This window comes from Arachis duranensis, chromosome 3, assembly GCF_000817695.3.
Source record: "Arachis duranensis cultivar V14167 chromosome 3, aradu.V14167.gnm2.J7QH, whole genome shotgun sequence".
Taxonomy (NCBI): Eukaryota; Viridiplantae; Streptophyta; class Magnoliopsida; order Fabales; family Fabaceae; genus Arachis; species Arachis duranensis.
In genome coordinates, this window is record NC_029774.3 from 4114889 (window position 1) to 4123885 (window position 8997).

The window sequence follows — 8997 nt, forward strand, 5'->3', positions numbered from 1 at the left end:
AATATATATTTTTTAACTTATTTTTAATATATATTTTATATTTTAATATATTATTTTATACTAATAATTAATTTAATAATTAATTTTTTGTATACATATAACATAATAATATAAATTATTATATATCTACCTACCCAACTATATATATTGAGCTCCTCCTCTCCAAGTCTCCAGTGCATGATATCATTTTACACACGGGAAGAAATTAATTGTGAATCTAATTAATTTAGCTTGTACACGCTAGCTAATCATTTTAAAAAAGGAATTAAATTAAATGAGTCAACTAAATATATGGGAAAAAAATTAATGTAACTCGTATATTTTAAATAATGATAATGTTAAGTAACTAATAACTTTTTTGAATAACATGAATAATTATCAATAAAATAAAAATATATTACACTTTTAAATTATTTACCTAAATTTTAATATTAATAAAATAACCATATGTACACCAAATAAAATGAACATCTAATATATTTATGATTCATATTGTTCACCAATATCGTTGCTTACTTATACTTTTTCTTTAAACAAAAATTTAAAGGCATAATCATAATTGTCCTAAAATATTGAAGTATATGTGTAATTTCATGTTGACTATATCCTTCAATTCGGCCTTTCTCGTGGCCTAGCTGTCTTCCTTTAATTTCCTAATTAATATATGAAATAGGGGTCTTTTTTGGCCAAAAAAAAAACAGAAAATTGGATATGAATTTTTTTTTGTTATTCTTGAAGATGAAAACGTGAGTTTTAAATTTTGGGTGGTAAACTCACTTTTGTTTTTTTGTAGTAGGCGAGATATTTTTTATTTTTATTTTTAAATTATTCCAAAAAATTTAAAAAGACATCTCGCTATAAGCGATAAGAATTTTTTTTTTTATTATTTGGTAATGAACAAGAGAATTTTTGTTTTTCTAAACAAAAAAGAATAATTTATAAGATTGACATGATATTTTCAAATTAACATTCGTATAATGCGAGAAGCTCACCTTATTGTAATAATTTAATATTATTTCAAACCAAATTTTACCGATTTGTAACTAAAAGTAGTTAAAAAATTAATTTTTTGTTTTTATATAAAAATGTTAACCTAGCAAAACGAACGCATTCATTCACTTTCTTTTATGTAGCTAAAGTTGTGAATTTTTTTTTAAATTGTTCAGAATGTAAGAGTATTAAAGTTTATAAACTTTTTTGTGGAAGCAATATAAATTAATGTGTGTTTATTAGTATATCTTTAATAGTGAGATTATACTATATATAAATAATGGTGTAAAATTTATTTATACAAATTCAGTATCTTTTATTATTATTCTTTGTATTATATCATTTGTAGAGTTATAAAACGGACTATCTCAATACATACAAATAATTTTTTTAAAAAGAATCAACAGCATTTTATACATATAGCTAGTATTAATTTTTAGTAATGAATATACCCGATAAAAACAATCATACTACTAGAGATATTAATAATCTATCAACAGAATCAAACTATACTAATTTTAACGTAACACCAGTAAAATTAATTATATTCAGTGTTAATTATTTACAACAAAATAATAACATTCACTATAAAAAAAACTTATAATTCTTAAATAATAAAATAATAATTTACATATTGAGAATTGTGTAAGTGTGTAACAATACGTTTTTTTTAGACTTTAGTAAAATTATATTTCGTATTATTTTTAAATATTTTTTAAATAAAAAATATATTTTTTTATACCTTCACTTCAAATATTTATAGTTTATAAATTTTTAAAATTAACACTAATAAAACATATAACACTCTCTATCATATTATTCTAACTCATTTTTATATAAAAAGATCACTTTACTAGCATTTTTATTTTTACTAATTCGCTTCAACAAATTACTAAAATTTTTATCTGCAATACTAACACACTACGAGATACAAATATTCTTGTTTATGTATAATGCATTAATTAATTAATACTACTAAGTTGGATACTATTATCATTTTGAAAACATTGTCAACCGTAGGTAAGGATTGTTAGTGTTGCAAGTGTGAGGAGTCTAAGAAAGCATGGAAGAGTGAGGAGTTTAAAAGATGAGAGACCCATTAACTTAACACCTTAAGGTTTTGAGTTGGATGTGGTGTCTTCTCATCTTATATTCTCTCACTTGATTCTTCCCGAAATCTCCCCGATTGTCGAGAGTTCCCCACGGTTGGCCTAACAAAGTGGTATCAGAGCCGATGGTTAATCGGTCTGGTGGTTTTAAGGGTATTCAAGGTGAAGCATCGAAAGTCTTCCCGGCAAAGGTGGTCCGGGCGGCGTGTCCCGCGGTGTTTTGCGGCGGTGTGGTGGACGAATACTCATGGTGGTGGAGGAGCTAGAGGGGAGTTGATGCTTGATGTGGAGGCAATACTCATGGTGGTGGAGGAGCTAGAGGGGAGTTGATGCTTGATGTGGAGGCAATACTCATGGTGGTGGAAGAGTTAGAGAGGAGTTGATGCTTGATGTGGAGGCTCACACTTGAGGGGGAGATTGTTAGTGTTGCAAGTGTGAAGAGTCTAAGAAAGCATGGAAGAGTGAGGAGTTTAAAAGATGAGATACCCATTAACTTAACACCTTAAGGTTTTGAGTTGGATGTGGTGTCTTCTCATCTTATATTCTCTCACTTGATTCTTCCCGAAATCTCCCCGATTATCGAGAGCTCCCCACGGTTGGCCCAACAAGGATATATAGCTTATTATTATTACATTTGTAGGCACGTTAGTTGTGATACCGTTACTGTTGTTAAAAATTAGAACAAATCCACGACAAATACTCTTAATAAATAATATACACTACTAAAATAACGGTCTATTCGATTTGGGTTTTTTATATTTTTTTCATTTTTAATATTTTATAAAGGTAAAATATGAATAGAAAACAGAAAATATTTGAAAAATAAAAAAAATAAAATCACAAACTAGAAATACCCTAATTTTCTGCTGACTTGAGAACGAGAATTAGGGTTTTGGGAGAAAGAAAATTCATTTGTCTACATACCATCTACAATTGTAAGTAATATCAAATATATTATTATTGAACCCAACTTGAAAAATAGTAGCGTGTATATATATATAAAGTAGTAGTATATATTAATTTAGTGACGAATGTTAATTAATTCACGATTTCACGGGAAAAGTTAGGCGGCGTGCGATTATACTAAATTACTAATTGATATCTTAATTAACAATTAAGTGCTTTTTTATTCCTTAATCATGGAGCCATCTTGCGTATATCAGAATTATTCCTTAAAGAGTTAGTCAATTTAAAATAGAGAAATGCTAGAGGTCAGTAAATTTTGTGTTTTTATAATTATCAATTAGTCATCAATAATATTTTTAATGGTGTAAGATTATATCTAATAATAAAAAATCACTTACTTTTCTTTTAATGGTTAAATGCTGGTAAGATTGTTAAAAAAGTGCTGGTCCCTAGACTTTTCTTTAAAGATATTTGATGACTAAAAAATTATTAATAAAAAACTCTTAAAAATAATTAATATTTTTTTTCTATTTCTATTTGTTTATGCGGATGGGTTTTATGGAAATTTGCAGATCTTCATTTATCTCTTTCGTATAGGTAATTTTTGCAAATATCCGTTTCTGCAAATTTTTTTCTTATCCCTAAGTAAAATGATTAAATAACAAAAAAATTTCATAAACGAGTCCTTGAATATAAAAAAATTCAAAATTTTATGTAGACAAAAATTTATCTTCAATAGATTTTATATTAGACTATTTAACAGTCTGTTATAATACTACCTGATATTTATTAGTATTACTCTAAAATAAATATATAATAAACCGAAATAGTAATTATTTGTTGTATTATATTATTATACATGAGTAAATTTTAATAGTGAACTTTGAGATTCATGTTATTATTCAATTTAGTTCTTAAAATTTTAATATCAATATAGTAATCTTCTCTGATCAAAATTTGAGAAATTTGAGTACTATAAAGATACTTCTTTTTTTAATAATAAATTAGCAATCATAGTGATAATATGACACTTCATTATCATATTAGACGCTGCAATGACTTGATGTGGCCAAATTCAAATTTCGATCAAATTTAATCCCTCCTTTTTATATAACCCTAATTCATTCTCATTAGTTCTTCTTCTTCTTGAAATTATTGTTAGCTTATTTAGTATTATACTTTGGTAGTTTACACATTATATGCAGAAACAAACCTTAGAATGGCCCTTAATGTAATGCCAAAATACTGAAGCAACAAGAAAACGAGTTCATTATTATCACTCCAACAAAGCTGAAATTACAATTAGAGCATAAAGTAAAACAACACCTTACATATTACACTTTATATGAACTATTCTAGAAATGGAGAAAGATCAAATTAAAGCTTTGCTATCATAAGACAAGCCCCAAATTGAAGGTTGTAAACCAAAGCGAATTTAACAAATGAAAAGCATTTTGTTAAAAATTCAGAGCCACGACTAAATGCTATTTGACATTTTTTCTTTACAAGTAACTATAGTTGCATCGGAAGCAATGAAATCAGTTCATAATATGAATATGGGAGGGAAGTAAAGGACGAAGTTTGATCCAAACCCAGAATCAGTAAAAAAGGGTAAAAACATATTGGGTTCAAATCAGTTTTGTTATTGGGATAATTTTGTATGAATAAATATGAAGCCCCAAACCATTTCATGTGCTTGTTCTTTAGGATGCAGAAATTTTATGAGTATCTGAATCTCGGAATAAGCTGCTCCAAAGTGAAAACATCTGTAAATCCCATCAGAAATTATCAACTTGATGAAGCTATACTTACCATTCTCATAGATATAATTTTCCCTAAACAAAATATATATTAATGTTGCAAATGTGATAAGCGTACGAAGTTAGCCCCACAACAAAACAAAAGAAATAAAAAAGAGTGAAGAGTTTATAAGATGAGAAACTCATTAATTCAATGTCTTAAAATTTTGAGTTATATATGGTGTTTTCTCATTTTATGTATATAGTGTTCTAACTCTATAATTTATCAAAACTGAATATATATCTGAATGGGGGTATTCGCGGTGCGGTTTGGATCGGTTTTGAGTCAAAAACTCATCCGATCCAAAAAATCTGATCCAATTTCAAGCAAATTGGATTGGATTTGCGGTTTTGTACATTAAAAAAATTAAATACATATAACAAGTCTCAACATCAAATTTTAAATAATCAACAATATTTTAAAAGTCAACAATAACATAACAATATAAATAAAATTACAAGTTAGTTAAAATAAATAAGTAAATAATATTTAAACATAAAATATTTATTAAATAATAATAAAACATACATAATATAAAAATGTATAACAAATTGAACATGTTATAAGTATAATTATAAATATAATAATAAAATAATAATATTATAGCACATTGTACGGTTTGAATTGGATTGGATCGGTTATGAAAAGTAGATCCGAAATTCGATCCGATACAGTAGTTTACAAAAAATAGAATCCAATCAAATATAAATTAGTACGATTTTAATCGATTTCAATTTAAATTAGATTGGATAAACGGTTTAATTTTAAATCGATTTAGATTTAAACACCCCTAAATAACCAAAGAGCCTTTATTTCGTTAATTAATAATCATATATATACAACCTCACAATTCACTTAAAATAGTAAAAGTGAAAAGAAAAATAAAGAAGGTGCAAACTCGAATTGTTTGGCCGGTGCGGCTATTAAGCAATCAATGTGACAGGCATATGTATGATGCCACTTTATTTCATTATTATTATTATTTTGGCTTTTACTTCCTAATCAATTGATGACAATATAAGTAAACGTACGTGTAGCAGTGTGAGATTTCTAAATTCAAACCACGTGTGAAAATGAAGTTGAAAATAAAAAAGGTGCTAAGTTCTTGTGAACGCGAATGACAATTGTGGGATCCATTATGTTTGGGAGTTGGGACCACATAAGCTAAACATTTCTCTTTAATCCTTCATCATTTTGGTCTCTTAATATAAACATAATACAAATACTGGAATAATTAATTTGGAACTACAAATTCATTCATATTTAGAGAATAAAACTAAAAAAGGGTAGATGTTTAGTGAATAAAGCGGTAAATCAAACACACACACATACTAGCGAGCCAAGTTTAACCATATATATCGGATTTACTTAACAAGTAATGATATATCTTACAAATATGCACACTTAATTAGTGCTTTAAAAATAAAAAATTATGTCTTTTAATCTCTAAAAATTATTAAATATAAAGTTCAAAAGAGTATAATTTTATTTTACACACAAAATTTTAGATCAATTTAGCGCAATGCAACTCACTCTACTAAAATCAAAATTAATTGTACACCACAAAAAAAATATTGAGTACCATCAAAATTATTGACAGATTTATCAAATAAATCCTCTCATAATTAGTAATTAGTTTATCGTTGGATTATTTATCGTCAAATTGAATTTGATGGTATAAACCTGAAAAAATTTTACTGACAAATTATTTTGTCCGATGTTAATTATCGATGGATTTTGCATATAATTTTTTAATTAATACGATAAAAATAAGCGGTTGAATATCATCAGATTTTTTTAACAATAAATTTAGCGATATATTATGTTTTGTACAATTAACGCACAATTGATAGTCAAACTAATTTTTTTGTTTACAAAATTAGGCACAAAGTCAAAATTACTAGAAATCAACTAATAATTTTATTAAATATCAATGATGTGAATATAATAAAAAGTTAAAGAAGTAAAATACAATGAAATAGGCATAAAATAAATTAAATCCCTAAACTCTAGATCACGCTAAACGTCCCTCTGCTGAGACGGCAGAGTAGGTATTGATGTTGGTGTCCCACCAGTAGCATTGCCATTGGTACCAGCAGAGTCGCTGCCTCTAGTGCGCATCCGCTCGTTGTACACCTCCATCTACTTTCTCAAACGCTCTAGCCGCTCCAGCTTTTTCGTAAGCTCTAAGCTGATAGCAACGGTGTCTCCCACGCATGCCAGAAGTTCATTGTATCTCTGCTCAGACTACTGAACTTATTGATAAAACTCCTTTATGAGCTTCTACACCTCCTCCCTCAAGTCATTAACTTCCTTAGGAACGACAGAGTTGGTGGCAGAGGCACAGGTAGATAAAGCTGCAAATGCAGGGTGCGGAGGCCGCCGACGAAGAATGACCCCACTAGGCAGCTGAGAATGCTAGGTCGTAGCCTCCAATCTTTGCGTGTAGTCCTCCTGTGTAACACACGTTGTGATTAGGATGACAGTTAATTGACTTTAACCTGATTAAATTTCAAAGTTAAAATTAATTGAAACTCACATAATGAGTCGCAAATCGCTTATTAGCAAATCTCTCCTTGTTGGCCTTCAACGTATGGGTATACTTGAAGGTCTCCACCAATATCGCCTCACGATCCAACGACTTAGACTACACGTATGGAAACCAACTAATAAAATAAATCAAGTAACAATTAATTCAAGTAATAATTACCAAAGATTAGCAAATAAACTACATATCAGCCTGCTTTTCGTCTTCATGAAAGTCGTCGATCCATCGGTATACTTCGACAATCTCAGTGAAGCTATGTTAGTTCTGTTTGTCGGATGGCGATGCTTGAACCCCTTATCAGTACTAAAATAGACCTCCAATTCCTTTTTAAGTTCTAGACTGAGCCAAATCATAAGGTGGTCGTGCCCCTGATGAACGTCATGCATTATCTGCTAAAATCGCCTAGCTATCTGGTGGTCAAAGATCTTCTTGATCATGATATCATGTTCCTGATCCCATATAAATTTCTCCTGCACAAAGTAATTCAACAACATTAGTTATTCAAAATAAAATATAGTTAAAACAAAACCATCACTCTCTGGTTTAAGCAGGGATCTTCGATGTAGTTCGGCCATGAGTTGTTGTACATGAACTTAATTACATTGGAAAGCTCCTGTGTACATGCATTGTTATTTGGTACAAACCTATCAACAAAAAATTTAATATTAAAAAACACAGAAAAACACATAAAACTTAACAAAATCAAAAAATTGCGGATAAAATACATTAGATAGTACTCATACCTGTATGTCATAAAGCCAAATTCTCATTCGTATGACGGTAGTGATAGAAGCACATCTGGTTGGGACGCATTAGAGGAATTACCCACTGCGGTTTTATCATTAGAGCTATAGGGGGTGGATTTTAATTTGAAATTAAGAGGAAGAGGGTTCGTATTTCGAATTTTAGGGCGCGCTACCGTCGGAGTTACTGGCGGATAAATCTGATGGTAATGCATTGTGAGTCACCAAAAAGCAACGTTCCACTAATTATATTTATTGGCAGATTTTTCCACCAGTATATCCCATGCTACATTTTGTGCCTATTTTTTCCGTTTTTTTCCAATTATTATCGGCAAATTTACCGTTAAAAATGGTAATTCACCGATAATAATTTAACTTGACGAATTTCACATCAAAACCGTCAATAAATTCGTCCATAAAATTGACGTTAATGTACGACGCTAAATCTAATAATAAATCTGACGCTATTTAACGTTTTTCTTGTAGCGATGATAACTAAGCTCAAAGAAATATTATCCAAAAGTACTTAATTATAAATCTATTAAAAAAAATCCTCACACCTAAAAGGCTCAAATGAACAAACATTTTTAGTTTTATATTTAATTTTGATGTTGAAATGAAATAATACCTAAAAATTAAAAGGGATAAAAGATTTAATAATATTAATTCACATCTTAATATATCTACATATGTGAAATATTATATTCTATGCCACTTGCAAACAAAGTAAGAAATTGTTTCACCCAATTTAATCAACTAGATTGGACATTAACGAGGTACAATTCAACCTTAATACTCAAGCAATTACGCTTTCTTTTTTTTTTTAATAAAATATAAAAAGAGAAATATCTAGTTGAAAAAAGTAGAGTATTTTTATTGGTGGCCAGAGTTTGATTAGGTA